This window comes from Arachis stenosperma, chromosome 8 (assembly GCF_014773155.1).
Source record: "Arachis stenosperma cultivar V10309 chromosome 8, arast.V10309.gnm1.PFL2, whole genome shotgun sequence".
NCBI lineage: Eukaryota > Viridiplantae > Streptophyta > Magnoliopsida > Fabales > Fabaceae > Arachis > Arachis stenosperma.
The window spans coordinates 23,519,178-23,546,086 of NC_080384.1; the positions used below are offsets into that span (position 1 = coordinate 23,519,178).

The 26,909-nt window shown below is 38.0% G+C and overlaps 1 non-coding gene across 1 annotated transcript; it reads left to right on the forward strand.

Moving 5' to 3' along the window:
- The first annotated feature begins 24,638 nt into the window (after window positions 1–24,638).
- On the forward strand, window positions 24,639–24,746 carry LOC130947104 (small nucleolar RNA R71). The gene has a single exon (XR_009072515.1). It is a non-coding gene; the product is annotated as a small nucleolar RNA R71 (small nucleolar RNA).
- The last annotated feature ends 2,163 nt before the right edge of the window (window positions 24,747–26,909 follow it).

Here is a 26,909-nt window from a genome sequence, read left to right on the forward strand (position 1 = left end):
TATTTGTGAATTGGTTATGAATGATTCTGTTTATTAATCCCAAATGTTTAAAAAAAAGTATCTCGCAAAATAACTATGTTTTTAACAACGAATCAGGCTCATATAATAAATAATAGATAATAATTAGGAAGACAAGTTGGTAGTGCTCAGTTTCTAGTATGATCATGATGTACCAGAAATTGGGTCGTTACAGGAATGGAAGCGTGGAAGAGATGTGGAGGAAGATGGTAGAAGTTATTAGAAGAATAGTAAAAGAAAGCTTTGGTGAATCTAAAGGAATAGGACCAAGAGACAAGGAGTCCTAGTGGTGGAATGCGAGTGTACAAGATAAGATAAAGATAAAAGGGAGTGCTTTAAAGAGTGGTCTTTATGTCGCAACGCAGATAATTGGAAAAATATAAGGCGGCTAAGAAAGAGACAAACGTGGCTGTAAGTGAAGCAAGAACAAGAGCATATGAGGGTCTCTACCAGTCTTTGGGCATGAAAGAAGGAGAAAAAGGTATATATAGAATTGCAAAGAGCCGTGAAGGAAGAACGAGAGATTCGGATCATGTTAAGTACATAAAGGATAAGGATGGAGAGGTGTTGGCTCAAGAGGAGAAGATTAATGTAAGGTGGAAGAGTTACTTCTACGAGTTATTTAATGTGGGCTAGAAGACTCTTCCGAGCCTTGGTCGGTTATGCACAAGGGAAGAAGAACAAAACTTTGACTACTATCGAAGGATCTGAGACTTCGAGGTAAAAGAGGCTCTAAAGCAGATGAAAAATGGCAGGGCAGTAGGACCTGATAATATCCTGATTGAAGTTTGGAAGGGTCTTCGAGAAAAAGTTATCAACTGGTTAACCAAGCTTTTTAATGAGATTTTAAGGTCAAAGAAGATGCCTGATGAGTGGAGAAAGAGCACCTTGGTACCTATCTACAAGAATAAGGGGGATATGCAAAGTTGCGGAAACTATAGAGGGATCAAGCTTATGAGTCATACCATGAAGTTATGAGAAATGGTGATAGAACGGAGGTTGAGAAAAGAGACACAAGTAACAGAGAACCAATTTGGATTTATGCCAGGCAGATCTACCACTGAAGCGATATACCTATTAAGAAGGATGATGGAGATGTATTGTAGTAATAAAAGGGATCTACATATGGTGTTTATTGATTTGGAAAAAGCGTATGATAGAGTACCACGGGAGGTCTTACGGAAGGTTTTAGAAAAGAGGAGAGTAAGGATCGCATATATTCGTGTAATTAAAGACATGTATGATGGGGTCACAACTAGTGTGAAGACTCAAGGTGGTGTGACAGAGGAATTTCCTATTGGTATAGAATTACACCAGGGATCATCCTTAAGTCCATACCTTTTCACATTAGTCTTGGAAGTATTCACAGAGCACATCCAAGAGCCTTTGCCATGGTGCATGCTTTTTGCCGATGATATCGTCCTTATGGGAGAGTCAAAGAAAGACCTAAATAAGAAGTTGGAATTATGGAGAAGCTCTAGAATTGTATGGTCTGCGCATAAGCCGTAGCAAGACGGAATATATGGAATGTAAGTTTAGTCTGAGAAGGGAAAATCCTAATATAGAGGTGAAGATTGGAGAAAACATCCTACGAAAAGTTAAAAGTTTTAAGTATCTTGGGTGCATCATACAGGATAATGGAGAGATTGAACATGATATAAATAATAGGATCCAAGCAGGTTGGTCAAAATGGCAGAGTGCATATGATTTTATATGCGACAAAAAAGCGCCTTTAAAACTTAAAGGTAAATTCTATCGCACCGCTATAAGACCGGCTATGCTTTATGATACGGAGTGTTGGGCGGCTAAAGGGGAGCACAAACATAAGCAAAGTGTGGCAGAGATGAAGATGTTGAGATAGATAAGTGGTCATACGTGATTGGATAAAATAAGGAACGAAGATATAAAGGAGAGAGTTGGAGTAGCACCTATTGTGGAAAAGATGGTTGAATCGCATTTTAAGTGGTTTGGACATGTGAAAAGAAGACCGATAGAACATCCAGTTAGGAGGGTGGATGAGATGGAGGATGGACATAGGGCGAAAGGCAGAGGAAGACCTAAGAAGACCATCCATGAGGTGGTCAAACGAGATCTACATGTAAATAGTCTGTCTATAGATATGATACATCACAGAGCACAATGGCGTCGTTTGATTCATGTAGCCGACCGCACTTAGTGGGACCTGGCTTTGTTGTTGTTGTTGTTGTTGTTGTTGTTGTTGTTGTTGTTGTATTTAATTTGAAATTAAAATTAATTAATTAAAAGGAATGAAATTCGAAAAAGAAGAAAGACGAGTTGAAGAGGAGATTTCGAAAATTAGGAGATACAAGAATTAGTTAGGAAGATTAAATAAGAAGAGAGAGAAGATAAGTAATTAACTAAGAAAATATTTGAATTTAAGATTTGAAATTTGAATTTGAAATTTTAAATTTTGAAATCTTAAATTTTGAATTTTAGAAAAAGTCAACAAGATAAGATAGAGATTTGAAAAAAGATTTGACTTTTGAAAAGGTTTAATTTTGAAAATTTGAAATTTGAAATTTGAAATTTTGAAAGTTGAAATTTTAATTTTGAAATAAGATAAGATAAGATTTTGAAAAAGATTTGCTTTTTGATTTTGAAAAGATTTGATTTTGAAAATTGAAAACTAAGATAAGAAAAGATGAAAATTTAAAAATTAAAATCTGAATTTTTAGTCAGAATTTCGAAAATTAATGAAAAATAAAAATAGAAAAGATAATTTTTTTTATTTTTGAATTTAATGAGGAAAGAGAAAAACAAGTAAAAGACACCAAATTTAAAATTTTTAGATCTAGATGGACCTAGTGTGCGAAAATTAGAGGAAAAAACACAAAGGAATAGCAAACTTAAAAAGTTTAAGATCAAAACAACAAAAAACACAAGAACACCTTGAAGATGGACAAGAACACCAAGAATAAGACTCAAAAGTTTAAAGAACACAAGAACACACAAAGAACACCAAACATAAAAATTTTGAACATCAAACATCAAAATTTCAAAAAATTAAAAGAAAATAAACAAGAAGACACAAAACTTAAAGATTTGACACAAGATTTAAACAAAGAAACAATTTTTGAAAAAAAATTTTGAAAGAAAGATTCCAAAAATAAAAAATTGCAATAAGAACAAAAACAAAGACTCTAAGAAAAACAAAGATTAATAAAAAGAGCTAAAGATTATTGAAAATAAAAATTTTGAAAAAGGTTTTTGGAAAAGTTTTAAAATTTTTGGAATTGAGAAACAGGAAATAGGTAAGACTCAAACCAAGAACACAGATTAAACAAAGAAAAGACAAATATTTTTTTGAAAAAGGTTTTAAAAATTTTCGAAAATAAAGAAGAGAAAAATAAAACTAAAAGACTCAACAAAAATTAAAAGACCCAATTAAAAATGACCAAGAAATAAAGTACCTGATCTAGAGAGCAAGACAATTCGTCAGTTTGTTCAAACTCGAACAATCCCCAGCAACGGCGCCAAATACTTGGTGCACGAATCCCACACTTTCGTACAGCTATACCAGCAAGTGCACTAGGTCGTCCAAGAAATACCTGAGCGAGTCAGGGTCGATCCCATGAGGATTGTGATTTGAAGCAAGCTATGGTTATTCTGCAGGTCTTAGTCAGGCAGATTCAGAAGTTGTTGGATTGATAGAGTGAAAAAGGTCCAATAAAAAATATATAAAATATTTCATGAATTAATTAGAGTCAGTTGGATTGATTTAAGGGCAATGAGTAATAGGAATATAGTTGAGGATTAGAGTTGCTTACAGTTTCTGAGTTAACTCTGGAAGTACTGTTTCCTTTGCTTATGAGTGATTTCTTCAATGGCAGGTTGTATCTGATTGATGCTGGTTTGAGCCGCAGCCAATACTCCTCCAGATCTGAACCCCAGGGTTAGTGCGGATCCATTCTGATTGAGGGTGAAGCTCCTGCAGTTCATTCTCCTTGATGATCCTACTCAAAATGCCACAGATAAGGTCGAATCTTCCGAATCAGAGGATGATGCGCCTTTGGTTCTAGCCTCTACCACAGAGACCCTAATCTTCCCGTAAATTGGCTGAACTGATGTCTCGAGAAGTCCCCAACGAAGTCGTGGATTAGGCATTTAAAAGATGTATAGTCAAGCTGGTGGTTCATCATTGTCCGATGAAAGACACACTCTGAACCCATGTAGAATGAGATAACCTTATGCTAGTTCAATGCATTCATATCGATGAAGACCGAATATACATCTTAGAATTAATCAAATACGGATCGAAGAGAAACAGTAATACTTTTATTAATTCATAGGACTCAGCAGGGCTCCTCCCCTCAACCTAGGAGGTTTGAAAACTCATACTAAAAGGAAAATACAATGTAAAACTCGAAAATATGCTGAATGATAGTAAAGATGTTCGAATAACATAAATCAAATCACTTAATGAGTGTATGGGCTGAGCTTTGATGAGATCCACGTGCTGTGAGGCTCCTAGGGCGTTGAACGCTGGCTAGGGGGTCCTCTCTAGGCGTTTGGATGCTGGGCTCTGCTCCTTTGGCGCTGGACACCAGGAAGGGGTGGTGCGCGAAATTGTGAACAATACTTTTCACAACTCTCATAATCCCCGGTCATGAACTCCAAAAACTTGGTAGCTCAATTCCATGGCATTACACAACTTCGCACAACTAACCAGCAAGTGCACTGGGTCGTCCAAGTAATAAACCTTACGCGAGTAAGGGTCGATCCCACGGAGATTGTTAGTATGAAGCAAGATATGGTCATCTTGTAAATCTTAGTCAGGCAGACTCAAATGTATAATGGTGATGAACGCATAAAACATAAAGATAAAGATAGAGATACTTATGTAATTCATTGGTAGGAACTTCAGATAAACGCATGAAGATGCCTTCCCTTCCGTCTCTCTGCTTTCCTACTGTCTTCATCCAATCCTTCTTATTCCTTTCCATGGCAAGCTTGTGTAGGGTTTCACCGTTGTCAATGGCTACCTCCCATCCTCTCAGTGAAAACGTTTGCCTATGCTCTGTCACAGCATGGGGTAATCAGCTGTCGGTTCTCGGTCAGGCCGGAATAGAATCCAACGATTCTTTTGCGTCTGTCACTAACGCCCCGCCTGCTAGGAGTTTGAAGCACGTCACAGTCATTCAATCATTGAATCCTACTCAGAATACCACAGACAAGGTTAGACCTTCCGGATTCTCTTGAATGCTGCCATCAGTTCTTGCCTATACCACGAAGACTCTGATCTCACGGAATGGTTGGCTCGTTTGTCAGGCGAGCACTCGGTTGTCAGGCGATCAACCATGCATCGTGCAATCAGGAATCCAAGAGATATTCACTAGAGCCTTGGTTGCTTGTAGAACAAAAGTGGTTGTCAGTCACCTTGTTCATAAGTGAGAATGATGATGAGTGTCACGGATCATCACATTCATCAAGTTGAAGAACAAGTGATATCTTAGAACAAGAACAAGCGGAATTGAATAGAAGAACAATAGTAATTGCATTAATACTCGAGGTACAGCAGAGCTCCACACCTTAATCTATGGTGTGTAGAAACTCCACCGTTGAAAATACATAAGAACAAGGTCTAGGCATGGCCGTGAGGCCAGCCTCCCAATGATCTAAGAACTAGATGTCCAAAGATGATCAAAGGATCTAAAATAATCCCAAGATGAAAATACAATAGTAAAAGGTCCTACTTATAGAAAACTAGTAGCCTAGGGTGTACAGAGATGAGTAAATGACATAAAAATCCACTTCCGAGCCCACTTGGTGTGTGCTTGGGCTGAGCAATGAAGCAATTTCGTGTAGAGACTCTTCTTGGAGTTAAACGCCAGCTTTTATGCCAGTTTGGGCGTTTAACTCCCATTTAGGTGCCAGTTCCAGCGTTTAACGCTGGGATTCCTGAGGGTGACTTTGAACGCCGGTTTGGGCCATCAAATCTTGGGCAAAGTATGGACTATCATATATTGCTGGAAAGCCCAGGATGTCTACTTTCCAACGCCGTTAAGAGCGCGCCAATTGGGCTTCTGTAGCTCCAGAAAATCCACTTCGAGTGCAGGGAGGTCAGAATCCAACAGCATCTGCAGTCCTTTTTAGTCTCTGAATCAGATTTTTGCTCAGGTCCCTCAATTTCAGCCAGAAAATACCTGAAATCACAGAAAAACACACAAACTCATAGTAAAGTCCAGAAAAGTGATTTTTAACTAAAAACTAATAAAAATATACTAAAAACTAACTAGATCATACCAAAAACATGCTAAAAACAATGCCAAAAAGTGTATAAATTATCCGCTCATCAAGGGGGCAGGAGGCTGGCGTTGGACGCCAGTTTTAGGCCTTCTAATCCGAAGCAAAGTATAAACTATTATACATTGCTGGAAAGCTCTGGAAGTCAGCTTTCCATAGCCATTAAAAACTCTCCATTTCGACTTCTGTAGCTCCAAAAAAGCTCTTCCGAGTGCAAGGAGGTCAGATTTCGACAGCATCTGCAGTGCTTTCTCTGTCTCTGAATCAGACTTCTGCTCCAGCTCCTCAATTTCAGCCAGAAATTACCTGAAATTGCACAAAATCACAAAAATTCATAGTGAAACCCAAAAAATATGATTTTAAAACTAAAACCTATAAAAAATTGATAAAAACTAATTAAAGCATGCTAAAAACTATATGAAAACTATGCCAAAAATCGTATAAAATATCTGCTCATCACAACATCAAACTTAAATAGTTGCTTGTCCCCAAGCAACTAAAAATAAAATAGGATGAAAAGAAGAATATGATGCAATAAATCTCTGAGTTTCCAATGAAGCTCAGTTTCAATTAGATGAGCGGGACTTAGTAACTTTTTGCTTCTGAATAGTCTTGGCATCTCACTATCTATTGAAAATCAGAATGACTGGCATCTTTATGAACCTAAAATCCAGATAATATTATTGACTCTCCTAGTTTAATTTTTTTTTTATTCTTAAACACAACTATTTAGAGTCTTAGCCGTGGCCCTAAGCACATTGTTTCAGGTATTACTACCAGATACATAAATGCCACAGACACTAATCTCCCTGTAAATCGGCTGAAATGATGTGTCGAGAAGTCCCTAACGAAGTCGTGGATTAGCCGTCTGAAAGACGTATAGTCAAGCTGGTGGCTCATCATTGTCCGATGAAAGATGCACTCTAAACCCATGTAGAATGTGATAACCTTATGCCAGTTCAATGCATTCATATTGATGAAGAACGAATATACATCTTAGAATTAATCAACCACGGATCCAAGAGAAACAATAATACTTTTATTAATTCAAATGACTCAGCAGGGCTCCTCCCTTCATCCTAGGAGGTTTAGAAACTCATACTGAAAGGAAAATACAATGTAAAACATGAAAATATGCTGAATGATAGTAAAGATATTTGAATAACGTAAATCAAATCCCTTAAATACTAAACTAATGAATAGTAACGGTAAAATAGTATTTTTAGTGCTAAAATCCACTTCTGGGGCCCACTTAATGAGTGTTTGAGCTGAGTTTTGATGAGATCCACGTGCTATGAGACTCCTAGGGTATTGAATGCTGGCTAGGGGGTCCTCTCTGGGCGTTTGGATGCTGGGCTCTGCTCCTTGGGCGCTGGACACCAGGAAGGGGGCAGGAGGCTAGCGTTGGACGCCAGTTTTGGGCCTTCTAATCTGATGTAAAGTATAAACTATTAAATATTGTTGGAAAGCTCCGGAAGTCAGCTTTCCATAGTCGTTGAGAATGCTCCATTTGGACTTTTATAGCTCCAGAAAAGCTCTTCCGAGTACAAGGAGGTCAGATTTGGACAACATCTGCAGTGCTTTCTCTGTCTCTGAATTAGACTTCTGCTCCAGCTCCTCAATTTCAGCCAGAAATTACCTGAAACTGAACAAAAACACAAAAACTCATAGTGAAACCCAAAAATATGAATTTAACACTAAAACCTATAAAAACTTAATAAAAATTAAACAAAACATGTTAAAAACTATATAAAAACGATGCCAATAAGTATATAAAATATCCACTCATCATGGCTAAAGCGGTTCGATGCCGGTTTAGTTTTTAGAACCTTGATTCTTACATAATTTTTATTTTAATTGGTTATTTTACATAATTGAATTAAAATTTAGGTTATTGAAAAATAATACAGAAGACATAATTTAATTTGGATAATTAAGATTTTGGGTTCAATTTTGTAAAATTAGTTTGATCATTCTGGATTTTTTAAGTTAGAATAATTATTTGAACTTACTAATATACTAGTGAGTAAAAATTGTGCTCTCAAAATAATTTTAAGGCATTATACTTTAATCCTAAATTATTATCCTATCTCAATGATTTTATAAAATTTATATACTACCACTACATATTTTTTCTAATTCTTATACTAAATTCCTTATTTTTACACACACTATTATCTAACACATATACTCTCATCACTACTCACTCAAACACACACACACACACACTCTCTCATCACATTCACAAAATATTTGTCATTCTCTTTACTCCAACACATACACACTCACAATGAAAGAAGAAGAAGACGACGCTAGTTAGGGCCTTCCGCCATTGTCGTTGCCATCATGACTGTAGGTATGAAGGTATGAAGATAGATAGATAGATAGATAGATAGAGAGAGTCTGTGTGTGAGAGAGAGAGAGAGAGAGAAAGAGAGAGAAAGAGAGAGAGAGAGGGAGAGAATGCAATAAAGAAGAGAAACCACGGAGTTGTCCCGCCATCAGCGTCGTCGCTCTTGGAGTCGATTTTGGCTTAGTTGATGAGAGACTGGGACTATGATAGATATGCGAAATCTAAAACTTGAACCTAGGGTTAACACAATGAAACAAACAATGATCTAAAATGCTAAAGCTATGCCTTAGACCGATATACGATTCGTCTCCTTCTTTAGTATCCTGCTAGGAACGGTAGATTCTCACCTCTTTTCTTTTACTGTTCCTAAACATAGAGTTGACGATGACATTTGCTGAACGTTGAGGTTGTTTGCCGCTATGATCCATACTATGTAGTATATTAGCATCTTGGAGGACACCCGTTATTATGTACAACTATAAAAACTAGAGTATTTTAATTTTCCTCTACTTGTTAGTATTTTACCATTGCTGATTCCTTTTTACTTTCTTTCTCTTAGAGATTTATTCCACTACATTAAAATAAGGCAAGTGCTCTGGTGTAGAACGAAGATTCTTTTTACACATGTAGATGCCACTTGTTGAGATATGAGAGTGGTATCATGTTATATATAAACATGACAATAGACAATCACTGGGACTATAGGACCCAATGCAGCCTGGGGTAGCAGTATTGCTGGTATTGATGTTGCTTTGCTTTAGTGCTAAGAGATATTATCAGTAGATAGTTAGTAGAATAAGTAAAAAAGGATTATGATTGCTAAATTTTTGAGAGATGATTAATTAAGGTTTTTTTAGAATGTTATTATGTTTTAGGCCTGGACTTTTATTACAACAAACACAAGTAATGGTTTAGTCTATGAAAAAAAACAAAAGTTAGGAAAAGTCATCTAAAGCTTAGTTTGGTAAAGTTTTTAATTTTCAAAAGTAGCTTCTAAAATTTAACTTTTAAAAGTTGTAGCATCTGTATTTGATAAATTAAATTAAATATGACTTTTAATATGCATAAGCAACAACAAGTGCGTTTAGGAAAATAGCTTTTAAAATTTAAAATACTATAATAGACATTAATGTAAGAATTAAATTTAAATATTAATTAATGAATGAGGTTATATTAGACTTTTAAATTTTGATAAGTACAAGCCAATTTTAAAAAACTCCCCCTTTAGTGCTTTCAAAAGCACATAAGTTTTTTATTTACCAAACATAAAATGAAGTGCTTCTGCTTTTGAAAAGCACAAACATCTCTCCAAAATGCTTTACCAAGCCAAGCACAATAAAAACAAAAGTTAGGAGTAGTCTCTCCAACAATCCATGATCATTTTATTCAAATTTAACGTGGGATTCAATTGATATCTAAACAAAATATTTGGATTTTGTGTTTCAAAAAACTAAAACTTCAAATTCAAAATTATTATTTTGCAATTCACCACAAATAATAATGATAATCATAATCATAATTTGTATTAATAATTATAATTTATATATATTAGTAATGATAAACTTTATTACTCAATTATAGTTCATTGTATTTTGCACCTTTCTTAATTTTTTTATATAATCTAAAATATATTTGGACAAACTCATAATATTTAAAAAAAAAATTATTCATGTCTATCATTAAATATGACTAATATAATGCTTATCCCAATTAACTAATCCAATGAAAATTTAATCGTATCGACTAAAAAAAAGGTTACACCATAAATCATGTATATATCATAACAAATTTGCAATCAAACACAAAGCAAAATCCTAACAATACAATCTCAATTTTCAACCACGGAGACATATCTTATCAAGTCAACCTTACTTCTTTTCGATTAGGAAAACTATCATTGGACGTTAGAAACATGATCAAATGGCTTCCACTAATGGTTTTGCAAGTTCATGGCAACAAAGGAAGCCCTTGCTTAAACAACTATGAGTACAATTTCATCACTAAATTCTCTTCAGTCTATTCCGAAAACCCTTGCAACATCTTACATGAATGTGGGGTTATTTCATCTTCATTTAGAACTATTGTCATCACGACTACTTCATCCCCCATAATATCTTATTACCAACATTAGGAACTAATACGGAAAGAAATACACGAACTATTTTTACGTTCTAATATCTTTCTACATCTAATTACAACCCAACTTAGAAGGAAAAAAATAAGTCAGATATATATTATATTGTCTTTGCGGTATGATTACCACTTACGAATAAATTTCACATTATTTTCGCTTACTTTTTTTTTGCATAATCTTCCTTGCCAAAAGAATTGTTAACCACTTGCCCTTAATGCATTTTCATTTCTCATTATCTTACTTGTTCTTAGGGGTGTTCATGGATATGGGTAATTCGATTATCCGTCTAAAATTGACTAAATCCAATTATATTAGTTCTGAATCGGTTGGGTAATCAGGTACAATTGGGTTAAGCCCAATTAACACTATAAGTAGAAAGGCTTGTCGCCACATTTTTTCTTGTCACACTTTTATGTGGGTAGCAATTGATTAGATATTTAGCTATATTTTTTCTTGCCACGCTTTAAAAGCGTGACCGAAAGGGATCAATGACCACGCTTTTTGTGAGGGTGGCAGTTGATTAGCAATTTGGCCACGCTTTTTTCTACCACGCTTCAAAAGCATGACTAAAAGGGACAATGGCCACGCTTTTATGAGCGTGGCAGTTGATTAGAGATTTGGCCATGCTTTCCCTTGCCATGCTACATAAGCGTGGCTGAAAGGGGTCAATAGCCACACTTTTATGAAGGTGGCGGTTTATTAGAGATTTGGCCATACTTTTCTTGTCACACTTCAAAAGCGTGGATAAAAGGAGTCAATAGTCATGCTTTTATGAAGGTGACAGTTGATTAGAGATTTGGCCACACTTTTTCTTATCACACTTCAAAAGTGTGGCCGAAAGGGGTCAATGGCCACCAAGGCTCTGAAAACCAAAACGAACCGATCGGTCAAAATGAGAACTGGTGACTAACACAGTTCGGTCTATATGCAAAACTGTCAATTTTAAAAGTCAAAGTTGAACCGAAAAATTGATTAAGAACTGGCCGGTTGAACTGAACTGCTACCCGTTCAGTTTTCCAAAACATGCCAAAATGACAACGTTTTGAAGTGGAAAACCTTTCTGCAATCACCAAAACGGAACCTGTAACACCCTCTCCACCAGAATGTAACATTCCGACTGTGCCACTCTAGTAGCAAGAATATTACAACAACTTCTCTATATATAACTATAAAAGGTAGGAGCCTTTACCTGAAATCTTCATTGGCTTTTCTTTGAAAAATTGGTAATATTTTTCGTTTATACGTACATACATTCATACATACAAATCATCACAACACTTTTACAATTACAAGAATAATGTATACAAGTAATATACAAAAATATATTATAAAATTACACTCCTATCCCTCTTTACAAAATGTAAATAACGATAACAAAAGCGAGGGAAAACATTTAAGATAATAAAACAAATTCGCTTTACAAATAAACTAATACACACACAAATGCTCAGTAATAAATTTTTTATAGGTTTCCTCGTCTGTTTCCTGAAAAATATTAGGTTGTAAAGGGGAGAGAACCTAACTTGAAGGTCTCAGTAAAGGGATTCAAGATTGTAATAAAAGGATATAAACATAATTTGCCTTATGGCAGTTAATCAGTGCTTGACTTATGAATTTTTCTCTAAACCATTCTTTTCTCATAATTAACCAGCTAAATCCTACTGTCATTTACTTTTCTTAATTTTGATCGTGGGGCATATTACTCACTTCCTACTTCTTTTAAGATTTACCATCCAGTCGATCTTGTAGTCAATCTCTTAAGAAAACTACAACACTTCACTATAAATCCAAACCAATAATCACAATCACAAGCAATAAAATAGTCAAACAAATAATCACACACATTTCAATTACATAAATAGCAAAAAATATACAAACAAACAAACAATCTCAAGCAATATACAAACAAATGTAGTATGAAGCATGCCTGTCCTATTGGTCATGAGCTCACGTGTCAATTACATTGCTAAAACGCGACACATTTGGTAGCTAACCTAGACATAATCTCTCTGTTATGCATCCCCGGGAGGAATATAATCGAGAGAGTGTGCCCTACCACCTTCTCCTGGAGGTATCACCAGAGAAAATATATCGAGGGAGAGTGCCCTACCACCTTCCTCTGAGAGGTCGTGCCATATAAAACAAAGAATAGTTCATTTTCACCTTGCAATCAGAGAGAGAATATGGGGAAATACATCGAGGGAGAGTACCCTACCACCTTTTCCACATCCTTGCCAATTCAATACTCACATTTCAATCATAATCACAATCAAACGTAACTATAGTCAGAACCAAGACTATAATCAAAATCACATTTCTATATAATCATATTTTTCACAAGAATAATTATTATGGAATCGTAAGCGGGATAAAACCACAGTCTTCACCATGGGCGAGACAAACCACCATCCCCATAATATTTATATCTTATTTAACAAGTTTTTTATCGGGGAAATACTCAATAAAACTCATTATACCCACCGAACATATTCAAAGCCTTTAAAATGGTTATTAAACTCCATATGAAAGTTATAGAGGGTTACAAGCTCGCCGGAAAGGCTTAACAATTCAAAAACAGCATTTCTGAAAAATCTGCACATTGGTGTATACGCAGGCTTCATGCGTACGCGCGGAACCTGACTCAGTTCCTTGAGGGTTTGTGAATGAAGCGTACACGTAGAACTGCTACTGGTGTATTTTCTACAAAATCACAATTTCAACCTCTAAACTTCAAAAGATCATAACTTTTCGTATAAAATTTGTTTTCCTTCTGTTCTTTGAATACAATAAAATAGGCATCTCCAATTTTATTTCAAGATGAGTTTCATGAATTTTTAAGTTCCGGACACCAAATTATGACCCTCCAAAATTGGGCTAAAAATCTGCCATAGTGCAGATTTTTCTGCACCATTTGAAAATCCCCAAATTCTTTTCACCAAAAAGACGAAAAAAAATATTTCATTTCCCCAATCATAATCTTAATTGAAACATAATCATTTATTCTTAGACAGTACTTTAAAATTCAATAAAATACCCCAAACATAATCTTTTAGTTAGAATTAATCGAATTAAACTTCATAACAAGAGCCTTTATGAAAGTAAAAAAAATTCTCATTATTTAATTCCACTCAAACTCTTATGAAATTTTCGACAGAAGCTCCCATAAAAATTGGACTTTTCCATCCTTAAAGAGTTCCATCCAAACCAAGCCTCTCTCAAATGCTTCTCAACCTTTCAAAACACCCAACAATTCTCAACATAAATATTATTGGCTTGTTATCTTTAATTGTCTTTAAGTTATTAAATTTTCAAATATTAGGATAGCAAACAAGTTGTTTAAATTCTAATCCACCCACTAAGAGGTTTCAAGTATTGTTACTAATTAATTTTATTATTAGAGCATTTAATCAATCACATTTATCCAAAATAGTCCAATTTAATCTATAAGACTTATACAATCACTAAAGATATATTTTTCACATTGATACCGATTTATAACAATTCCTTGAAATAAAATGGGTTTAAAAAAAATCCCTTACTTGAAAGTAGCTCAACTATGTGATTGAACAAACGACAATTTCCCACTCATAATCTCAACTGCAACAGTACATAGCAGTTTCGATGACTGCCCGCAGCAGCGACAACAACAATCACCGGATGCAATTTCGGTAACTGATGAGCGGATAATTTGTACGCTTTTTGGCATTGTTTTTAGTATGTTTTTAGTATCTTTTAGTTAGTTTTTAGTATATTTTTATTAGTTTTTAATTAAAATTCACTTTTCTGGACTTTACTATGAGTTTGTATGTTTTTCTGTGATTTCAGGTATTTTCTGACTGAAATTGAAGGTTCTGAGCAAAAATCTGATTCAAAGACTGAAAAAGACTGCAGATGCTGTTGGATTCTGACCTCCCTGCACTCGAAGTGGATTTTCTGGAGCTACAGAAGCCCAATTGGCGCGCTCGCAACGGCATTGGAAAGTAGACATCCTGGGCTTTCCAGCAATATATGATAGTCCATACTTTGCCCAAGATTTGATGGCCCAAACTGGCGTAGCAATTCGGCCTCAGAAATTCCAGCGTTAAACGCCGGAACTGGCATAAAACTTGGAGTTAAACGCCCAAACTGGCATGAAAGCTGGCGTTTAACTCCAGAAAAGGTCTCTACACGAAATTGCTTCATTGCTCATCCCAAGCACACACCAAGTGGGCCCGGAAGTAGATTTTTCTGTCATTTACTCATTTCTGTAAAACCTTAGGTGACTAGTTTTACTATTAATAGGATCTTTTGACATTGTATCCGTACCTTATGACCTCATGACATTTTTACACGTTTCTTTGTGTATCTTCCACGGCATGAGTCTCTAAACTCCATGGTTGGGGGTGAGGAGCTCTGCTGTGTCTTGATGGATTAATGCAATTACTACTGTTTCTTATTCAATTATGCTTGCTTCCATTCTAAGATAACACTTGTTCTTTATCCGGATGAATGTGATGATCCGTGACAATCATCATCATTCTCAACTATGAACGTGTGCTTGACAACCACCTCGTTCTACCTTAGATTGAGTAGTTATCTCTTGGATTCTTTAATCGGAATCTTCGTGGTATAAGCTAGAACTGATGGCGGCATTCAAGAGAATCCGGAAGGTCTAAACCTTGTCTGTGGTATTCTGAGTAGGATTCAATGACTGAATGACTGTGACGTGCTTCAAACTCCTGAGGGCGGGGCGTTAGTGACAGACGCAAAAGAATCACTGGATTCTATTCCGGCCTGATTGAGAACCGACAGATGGATAGCCGTGCCGTGACAGGGTGCGTTGAACATTTCCAATGAGAGGATGGGAGGTAGCCACTGACAACGGTGAAACCCTACATACAGCTTGCCATGGAAGGAGCCTTGCGTGTTTGATGAAGAAGACAGTAGGAAAGCAGAGATTCAGAAGATGGAGCATCTCCAAAACCCCAGCCTATTCTCCATTACTGCAATACAAGTAACCATTTCATGTTCTTTTGCTTTTTACAATCAATCCTGATAGTTTCTGATATCCTGACTAAGATTTACAAGATAACCATAGCTTGCTTCAAGCCGACAATCTCCGTGGGATCGACCCTTGCTCACGCAAGGTATTACTTGGACGACCCAGTGCACTTGCTGGTTAGTTGTGCGGGATTGCAAAAGTGTGATTGCAATTTCGTGCACCAAGTTTTTGGCGCCGTTGCTGGGGATTGTTCGAGTTTGGACAACTGACGGCTTATCTTGTTGCTTAGATTAGGACTGTTTATTTTTGTTGGTTTAGAGTCTAGCTTTGAGCTAAACCCTCAACTCATTATCATAGTGCAGCAAAATTGCCAGTATTCCGGTCTTCCACAGGAAGAACCTACTGAGTTTTTGGCACAATTTTTACAAATAGCTGACACAGTACATGATAAAGAGGTAGATCAGGATGTCTACAGGCTATTACTGTTTCCATTTGCTGTAAAAGATCAAGCTAAAAGGTGGTTAAATAACCAACCTACAGCAAGCATAAAGACATGGAAACAGCTGTCAGACAAATTCCTGAATCATTTTTACCCTCCAAAGAGGATGACACAGCTAAGGCTGGACATCCAAGGCTTTAAACAAGAGGATAATGAATCCCTTTATAATGCCTGGGAGAGGTATAGAGGTATGCTAAGGAAATGTCCCTCTGAAATGTTTTCAGAGTGGGTACAGTTAGATATTTTCTACTATGGGCTTACAGAAAAAGCTCAGATGTCTTTAGACCACTCAGCTGGTGGATCTATACACATGAGGAAGACAATTGAAGAAGCTCAAGAGCTCATAGACACTGTTGCTAGAAACCAATACTTATATTCTAGCAATGAGTTCCTTCCAAAAGAGGAAGTCATGGCATTAGTCACTGACCCTAATCCTCAAGAACAGATGAATGAGCTTAATCAACAACTACTCCTGATGACAGAACAGTTAGCAGAATTTAAAGAGATGCTCTATGAAACTAAAGTTGCTAATAAGAGCATAGAACTACAGTTGAATCAAGCAAAACAGCAAATATCTAAACAGATAACAGAGGAGTGTCAAGCAGTTCAATTGAGGAGTGGGAAGACCTTGAATAACACTGCTCAAAAGAGTAAAAAGCCAAACAAGGAAAAAGTGACAGAGGACAACCAAACCACTGTTCAAAATCCCTCTGAGGACAGTAAGAGCCCAGAGAGGAATATTGGCGTTCAAACGCCAGAAAGGGAAGGAAAGCTGGCGTTAAACGCCCATTCCTTGCCCAGTTCTGGCGTTCAAACGCCAGAAAAGGGGGAAAAGTTGGCGTTAAACGCCCATTTTCCACCCATTCCTGGCGTTCAAACGCCAAGGGAAGATCAGACACCTGAGAGTGCTGACAGTAATCCCTCTAAAAAGGCTTCTTCAACCACTTCTGTAAGGAATAAACCTGCAGCATCTAAGGTTGAAGAATATCAAGCCAAGATGCCTTATCCTCAGAAACTCCGCAAAGCGGAACAGGATAAGCAATTTGCCCGCTTTGCAGACTATTTAAGGACTCTTGAAATAAAGATCCCGTTTGCAGAGGCACTTGAGCAAATACCTTCTTATGCTAAGTTCATGAAGGAAATCTTAAGTCATAAGAAGGATTGGAGAAAAACTGAAAAAGTGTTTCTCACTGAAGAATACAGTGCAGTCATTCTAAAAAGCTTACCAGAAAAGCTTCAAGATCCTGGAAGCTTTCTGATACCATGCACATTAGAAGGCACTTGCACCAAGACAGCCCTATGTGATCTTGGAGCAAGCATCAATTTAATACCTGCATCCACTATCAGAAAGCTTGGGTTGATTGGAGAAGTCAAACCAACCAGGATATGCCTCCAACTTGCTGATGGCTCCATTAAACACCCATCAGGCATAATAGAGGACATGATTGTCAAGGTTGGGCCATTTGCCTTTCCAACTGACTTTGTGGTGCTGGAAATGGAGGAGCACAAGAGTGCAACTCTCATTCTAGGAAGACCTTTCCTAGCAACTGGACGAACTCTCATTGATGTACAAAAGGGGGAAGTAACCTTGAGAGTCAATGAGGATTAGTTCAAGTTAAATGCTGTAAAAGCTATGCAGCATCCAGACACACCAGAGGACTGCATGGGCGCTGACATTATTGACTCTCTGGTAGAAGAGATCAATATGACTGAAAGCCTAGAATCAGAGCTTGAGGACATCTTCAAAGATGCTCAACCTGATCAAGAAGAACCAGAGGAGGCAAAGGAATTTTCGAAAATTCCTCAGGAAGAGGATAAGCCTCCTAAGCCTGAACTCAAACCACTACCATCATCCCTGAAATATGCATTTCTGGGAGAGGGTGACACTTTTCCAGTGATTATAAGCTCTGCTTTAAACTCACAGGAAGAGGAAGCACTGATTAAAGTGCTAAGGACACACAGAACAGCTCTTGGGTGGTCCATAAGTGATCTTAAGGGCATTAGCCCAGCTAGATGCATGCATAAGATCCTATTGGAGGATAATGCCAAACCAGTGGTCCAACCACAGAGGAGGCTAAATCCTGCCATGAAGGAGGTGGTGCAGAAAGAGGTCACTAAATTACTAGAGGCTGGGATTATTGGTGCGCGAAATTGTGATCACTACAACTTCACACAACTAACCAGCAAGTGCACTGGGTCGTCCAAGTAATACCTTACGTGAGTAAGGGTCGATCCCACGGAGATTGTTGGTATGAAGCAAGCTATGGTCACCTTGTAAATCTCAGTCAGGCAGACTCAAATGGATATGGTGATAAACGAAAATAACATAAAGATAAAGATAGAGATACTTATGTAATTTATTGGTAGGAACTTCAGATAAGCGTATGAAGATGCCTTCCCTTCCGTCTCTCTGCTTTCCTACTGTCTTCATCCAATCCTTCTTACTCCTTTCCATGGCAAGCTTATGCAAGGGTTTCACTGTTGTCAGTGGCTACCTCCCATCCTCTCATTGGAAATGTTCAACGCACCCTGTCACGGCACGACTATCCATCTGTCGGTTCTCAATCAGGCCGGAATAGAATCCAGTGATTCTTTTGCGTCTGTCACTAACGCCCCGCCCTCAGGAGTTTGAAGCACGTCACAGTCATTCAATCATTGAATCCTACTCAGAATACCACATACAAGGTTAGACCTTCCGGATTCTCTTGAATGCCGCCATCAGTTCTCGCCTATACCACGAAGACTCTGATCTCACGGAATGGTTGGCTCGTTTGTCAGGCGAGCACTCGGTTGTCAGGCGATCAACCATGCATCGTGCAATCAGGAATCCAAGAGATATTCACTAAGCCTCATATGCTTGTAGAACAAGAGTGGTTGTCAGTCACCTTGTTCATGAGTGAGAATGATGATGAGTGTCACGGATCATCACATTCATCAAGTTGAAGAACAAGTGATATCTTGGACAAAGAACAAGCGGAATTGAATAGAAGAACAATAGTAATTGGATTAATACTCGAGGTACAGCAGAGCTCCACACCTTAATCTATGGTGTGTAGAAACTCCACCGTTGAAAATACATAAGCATAAGGTCTAGGCATGGCCGAATGGCCAGCCTCCCAATGATCTAAGATAGCATAAAACGAAGATAGCTACCAAAGTCTACAGATACAATAGTAAAAGGTCCTACTTATAGATAACTAGTAGCCTAAGGTGTACAAAGATGAGTAAATGACATAAAAATCCACTTCCGGGCCCACTTGGTGTGTGCTTGGGCTGAGCAATGAAGCATTTTCGTGTAGAGACTCTCCTTGGAGTTAAACGCCAGCTTTTATGCCAGTTTGGGCGTTTAACTCCCATTTAGGTGCCAGTTCCGGCGTTTAACGCTGGAATTTCTTGAGGTGACTTTGAACGCCGGTTTGGGCCATCAAATCTTGGGCAAAGTATGGACTATCATATATTGCTGGAAAGCCCAGGATGTCTACTTTCCAACGCCGTTGAGAGCGCGCCAATTGGGCTTCTGTAGCTCCAGAAAATCCACTTCGAGTGCAGGGAGGTCAGAATCCAACAGCATCTGCAGTCCTTTTGAGTCTCTGGATCAGATTTTTGCTCAGATCCCTCAATTTCAGCCAGAAATACCTGAAATCACAGAAAAACACACAAACTCATAGTAAAGTCCAGAAAAGTGAATTTTAATTAAAACTAATAAAAATATACTAAAAACTAACTAAAAGATACTAAAAACATACTAAAAACAATGCCAAAAAGCGTACAAATTATCCGCTCATCACAACACCAAACTTAAATTGTTGCTTGTCCCCAAGCAACTGAAAATCAAATAAGATAAAAAGAAGAGAATATGCAATGAACTCCAAAAACATCTATGAAGATCAGTATTAATTAGATGAGCGGGGCTTTAGCTTTTTGCCTCTGAATAGTTTTGGCATCTCACTCTATCCTTTGAAATTCAGAATGATTGGCTTCTTTAGGAACTCAGAATCCAGATAGTGTTATTGATTCTCTTAGTTAAGTATGATGATTCTTGAACACAGCTACTTTATGAGTCTTGGCCGTGGCCCAAAGCACTCTGTCTTCCAGTATTACCACCGGATACATACATGCCACAGACACATAATTGGGTGAACCTTTTCAGATTGTGACTCAGCTTTGCTAGAGTCCCCAATTAGAGGTGTCCAGGGTTCTTAAGCACACTCTTATTGCCTTGGATCACAACTTTATTCTTTCTTTTTTTTTCTTTCTATTTTTTTTCGTTTTTCTCCTTCTTTTTTCCTTTTTTTTTTGTATTCACTGCTTTTTCTTGCTTCAAGAATCATTTTTATGATTTTTCAGATCCTCAGTAACATGTCTCCTTTTTCATCATTCTTTCAAGAGCCAACAATTTTAACATTCATGAACCACAAATTCAAAAGACATATGCACTGTTTAAGCATACATTCAGAGAACAGAAGTAATGCCACCACATCAAAATAATTAAACTATTATAAAATTCAGAATTCATGCAATTCTTTCCTTTTCAATTAAGCACGTTTTTATTCAAGAAAGGTGATGGATTCATAGGACATTCATAACTTTAAGGCATAGACACTAAGACACTAATGATCATAAGACACAAACATAGACAAACATAAGCACTAAAATTCGAAAAACAGAAGAATAAAGAACAAGGAAATTAAAGAATGGGTCCACCTTAGTGATGGCGGCTTGTTCTTCTTCTTGAAGGTCTTATGGAGTTCTTGAGCTCCTCAATGTCTCTTCCTTGTCTTTGTTGCTCCTCTCTCATGATTCTTTGATCTTCTCTAATTTCATGGAGGAGAATGGAGTGTTCTTGGTGCTCCACCCTTAGTTGTCCCATGTTGGAACTTAGTTCTCCTAGGGAGGTGTTTACTTGCTCCCAATAGTCTTGTGGAGAAAAGTGCATCCCTTGAGGCATCTCAGGGATCTCTTGATGAGAGGGGTCTCTTGTGTACTCCATCCTTTTCTTGGTGATGGGCTTGTCCTCATCAATGGGGGTATCTCCTTCTATGTCAACTCCAACTGAATAACAGAGGTGACAAATGAGATGAGGAAAGGCTAGCCTTGCCAAGGTGGAAGGCTTGTCCGCCACTTTATAGAGTTCTTGGGCTATAACCTCATGAACTTCCACTTCTTCTCCAATCATGATGCTATGAATCATGATGGCTCGGTCTAGAGTAACTTCGGACCAGTTGCTAGTGGGAATGATTGAGCGTTGAATGAACTCTAACCATCCTCTAGCCATGGGCTTGAGGTCATGCCTTCTCAATTGAACCGGCTTGCCTCTTGAATCTCTCTTCCATTGTGCGCCCTCTTCACATATAACTGTGAGGACTTGGTCCAACCTTTGATCAAAGTTGACCCTTCTTGTGTAAGGATGTTCATCTCCTTGCATCATAGGCAAGTTGAACGCCAACCTTACACTTTCCGGACTAAAATCCAAGTATTTCCCCCGAACCATAGTAAGATAATTCTTTGGATCCGGGTTCATACTTTGATCATGGTTCTTTGTGATCCATGCATTGGCATAGAACTCTTGAACCATCAAGATTCCGACTTGTTGAATGGGGTGGTAAGTACTTCCCAACCTCTTCTTCGGATCTCATGGCGGATCTCCGGATATTCACCCTTTTTGAGTGAAAAGGGGACCTCGGGGATCACCTTCTTTAAGGCCACAACTTCATAGAAGTGGTCTTGATGCACCCTTGAGATGAATCTATCCATCTCCCATGACTCGGAGGTGGAAGCTTTTGCCTTCCCTTTCCTCTTTCTAGAGGTTTCTCCGGCCTTGGATGCCATAAATGGTTATGGAAAACGAAAAAGCAACGCTTTTACCACACCAAACTTAAAAGGTTTGCTCGTCCTCGAGCAAAAGAAGAAAGAAGAGAGTAGAAGAAGAAGAAATGAGGGAAAAGGGAATGGCTTAGTGTATTCGGCCAAAGAAGGGGGAGAAGTGGTGTTTAGGTTGTGTGAAAATGAAGAAGTGAAGAAGGGTATTTATAGGAGAGAGGGAGATGGAGTTCGGCCATGTATGGGTGGGTTTGGGAGGGAAAGTGGTTTGAATTTGAAGGGTGAGGTTGGTGGGGATTTATGAAGGATGGATGTGAGTGGTGAAGAGAAAGATGGGATTTGATAGGTGAGGGGTTTTTGGGAAGAGGTATTGAGGTGATTGGTTGAATGGGGGAAGAAGAGAGGGTGGTGGTGGGGTAGGTGGGGGTCCTGTGGGGTCCACAGATCCTGTGGTGTCAAGGAAAAGTCATCCCTGCACCAAAAGTTGCTCAAAATCACGTTTTGAGCTATTTCTGGCGTTAAACGCCGGGCTGATGCCCATTCCTGGCGTTTAACGCCAGGTTTCTTGCCCTTTTCTGGCGTTTAACGCCAGTCTGGTGCCCCTTTCTGGCGTTAAACGCCCAGAATGGTGCCAGACTGGGCGTTAAACGCCCAACTGCTAGGCTTACTGGCGTTTGAACGCCAGCAACATCTTCCTCCAGGGTGTGCTGTTTTTCTTCCTGTTTTTCATTTTGTTTTTGCTTTTTTCATTGATTTTGTAACTTCTTATGATCATCAACCTACAAAAAAACATAACAAAAGAAAATATATAAAATATAAGCATTGGGTTGCCTCCCAACAAGCGCTTCTTTAATGTCAGTAGCTTGACAGATGGCTCTCATTGAGCCTTACAAATGATCAGCAATGTGGGAACCTCCCAACACCAAACTTAAAGTTTGAATGTGGGGGTTCAACACCAAACTTAGAGTTTGGTTGTGGCCTCCCAACACCAAACTTAGAGTTTGACTTTGGGGGCTCTATTTGTCTCTGATTTGAGGGAAGCTCTTCAAGCTTCATCTCCATGGTGACAGAGGGATATCCTTGAGCCTTAAACACAAAGGATTCTTCATTCACTTGAATGATTAGTTCACCTCTATCAACATCAATCATAGCCTTTGCTGTGGCTAGGAAGGGTCTGCCAAGGATGATGGATTCATCCATGCACTTCCCAGTCTCTAGACTATGAATCAGTAGGGATGTAATGGTCTTCAACTTTTACCAAAACATTCTCTACAAGTCCATGAGCTTGTTTTCTTGAGTTGTCTGCCATCTCCAATGAGATTCTTGCAGCTTGTACCTCAAAGATCCCTAGCTTCTCCATTACAGAAAGAGGCATGAGGTTCACACTTGACCCTAAGTCACACAGGGCCTTCTTGAAGGTCATGGTGCCTATGGTACAAGGTATGGAAAACTTCCCAGGATCTTGTCTCTTTTGAGGTAATTTCTGCCTAGACAAGTCATCCAGTTCTTTGGTGAGCAAGGGAGATTCATCTTCCCAAGTCTCATTTCCAAATAACTTGTCATTTAGCTTCATGATTGCTCCAAGATATTTAGCAACTTGTTCTTCAGTGACATACTCATCCTCTTCAGAGGAGGAATACTCATCAGAGCTCATGAAAGGCAGAAGTAAGTCCAATGGAATCTCTATGGTCTCATTTTGAGCCTCAGATTCCCATGGTTCCTCATTGGGGAACTCAGAGGAGGTTGGTGCACGCCCATTGAGGTCTTCCTCAGTGGCGTCCACCTCCTCTCTTTCCTCTCCATATTCGGCCATGGTTATGGCTTTGCACTCTCCTTTTGGATTTCTTCTGTATTACTTGGAGAGTGCTAGGAGGGAGTTCAGTAACTTTCTTGCTCAGCTGACCCACTTGTCCTTCCAAATTTCTGATGGAGGACCTTGTTTCATTCATGAAACTTTGAGTGGTTTTGATTAGATCAGAGACCATTGTTGCTAAGTCAGAGGTATTCTGCTTAGAACTCTCTGTCTGTTGCTGAGAAGATGATGGAAAAGGCTTGTTATTGCCAAGCCTGTTTCTTCCACCATTATTGTTATTGAAACCTTGTTGAGGTCTCTCTTGATTCTTCCATGAGAAATTTGGGTGATTTCTCCATGAAGAATTATAGGTGTTTCCATAGGGTTCTCCTAGGTAATTCACCTCTTCCATTGAAGGGTTCTCAGGATCATAAGCTTCTTCCTCAGATGAAGCTTCCTTAGTACTGCCAGGTGCATTTTGCATTCCAGACAGACTTTGAGAAATCAATTGACTTGTTGAGTCAATATCTTGTTCTGAGCCAGTATGGCATTCAGAGTGTCAATCTCAAGAACTCCTTTCTTCTGACTAGTCCCATTGTTCACAGGATTTCTTTCAGAAGTGTACATGAATTGGTTATTTGCAACCATTTCAATTAGCTCTTGAGCCTCTGTAGGCGTCTTCTTCAAATGAAGAGATCCTCCAGCAGAGCTATCCAAAGACATCTTGGATAGTTCAGAGAGACCATCATAGAAGATACCTATGATGCTCCATTCAGAAAGCATGTCTGAGGGACATCTTCTGATTAATTGTTTGTATCTTTCCCAAGCTTCATAGAGGGATTCTCCATCCTTCTGTCTGAAGGTTTGGACTTCCACTCTAAGCTTACTCCATTTTTGAGGTGGAAAGAACTTTGCCAAGAAGGCATTGACTAGCTTTTCCCAAGAGTCCAGGCTATCTTTAGGTTGTGAGTCCAACCATATTCTAGCTCTGTCTCTTACAGCAAAAGGGAATAGCATCAGTCTGTAGACCTCAGGGGCAACCCCATTAGTCTTGACTGTGTCACAGATTTGCAAGAACTCAGCTAAAACTGATGAGGATCTTCCATTGGAAGTCCATGGAATTTGCAATTCTGTTGCATTAGAGAAACTAATTGAGGCTTAAGCTCAAAGTTGTTTGCTCCAATGGCAGGGATAGAGATGCTTCTCCCATAGAAGTTGGGAGTAGGTGCAGTAAGTCACCCAGCACCTTCCTTGCATTGTTGGCATTGGTGTTGTTTTCGGCTGCCATGTGTTCTTCTTCTTTGAAGAATTCGGTCAGGTCCTCTAAAGAGTTGTGCCTTGGCTTCTCTTAGCTTTCGCTTCAAGGTTCTCTCAGGTTCAGGGTCAGCTTCAACAAGAATGCCTTTGTCTCTGCTCCTGCTCATATGAAAGAGAAGAGAAAAGAAAATGTGGAATCCTCTATGTCACAGTATAGAGATTCCTTGAGGTGTCAGAGGAAAAGAAAAATAGAAGAAAAGAAGGTAGAAGAATTCGAACTTGATTAGATAGAGTTCGAATTGTGCATTAAGAAGAGTAGTACTCCATAAATAGAAGGATGTGGGAGGAGAGGAAGAAGATTTTCGAAAATTCAATTAAAAAGATTTTGAAAACATTTTGAAAAACACTTAATTGATTTTCGAAAATAAAAGTAAGAAAGAAATCAAGTGATTTTTGAAAAAGAAATTGGGATTAGAAATCAAAAGATTTGATTGAAAACTATTTTGAAAAAGATGAGGTTAAGAAGATATGATTAGTTTTAAAGAGATGTGATTGAGAAGATATGATTTGAAAACAAATTTGAAAAAAAAAAAAAAGATTTGATTTTGAAAATTAGTGACTTGCCTAACAGAAAGATATGATTCAAACATTAAACCTTTCTCAACAGAAAAGGCAACAATTTGAGATGTTCAATCAAATCATTAATTGTTAGTAAGTATCTTTGAAAAGGAAAGAATTGATTTTGAAAACATTTGATTGAAAAGATATGATTTGAAAAAGATTTGATTTTGAAAAACTTTGAAAACTTGAAAAAAAATTGATTTGAAAACAAAATCTTCCCCCTACACCATCCTGGCGTTAAACGCCCAGAATGGTATACATTCTGGCGTTTAACGCCCAAAATGCACCCTTTTTGGGCGTTTAAACGCCCAACCAGGTACCCTGGCTGGCGTTTAAACGCCAGTCTGTCTTCTTCACTGGGCATTTTGAATGCCCAGCTTTTCTGTATAATTCCTCTGCAGTATGTTCTGAATCTTCAATTCTCTGTATCATTGACTTGAAAGACACAAATTAGAAATATTTTTGGGTTTCTAATAATCAAAATGCAACAAAATGAAATAACAATGCATGCAAGACACCAAACTTAGCAGTTTGTAGACTACTGACACTAATGAGAATGCATATGAGACACACAAAACACTCAAGTCAATTGAATTCAAAGATTAGAACACGAAAATCATTAAGAATTACTTGAAGACCATTAAGACACAAGAATGAATGCATGCAATTGACACCAAACTTAAGATGAAACACTAAACTTAAGCAAGAAACATCAAATATTTTTGGTTTTTATGATTTTGTAATTTTTTTGTGTTTTTCGAAAATTAAGTGGAAAAAGGTATTAAAATTCTTAATGAGAATTCCAGGAATCAGTGCAATGCTAGTCTAAGACTCCGGTCCAGGAATTAGACATGGCTTCACAGCCAGCCAAGCTTTCAAAGAAAGCTTCGGTCCAAAACACTAGACATGGCCAAAGGCCAGCCAAGCCTTAGCAAGATTGATAAAAATCATCAAGCTCTTGTGATGATAAGTTGAAACCTCGGTCCAATGGAATTAGACATGGCTTCTCAGCCAGCCAGATTTCAACAAATCATCATGAAACTCTAGAATTCATCTTCAAGAATTTCGAAAAAAAAAAATACCTAATCTAAGCAACAAGATGAATCGTCAGTTGTCCATACACAAACAATCCCCGGCAACGGCGCCAAAAACTTGGTGCGCAAAATTGTG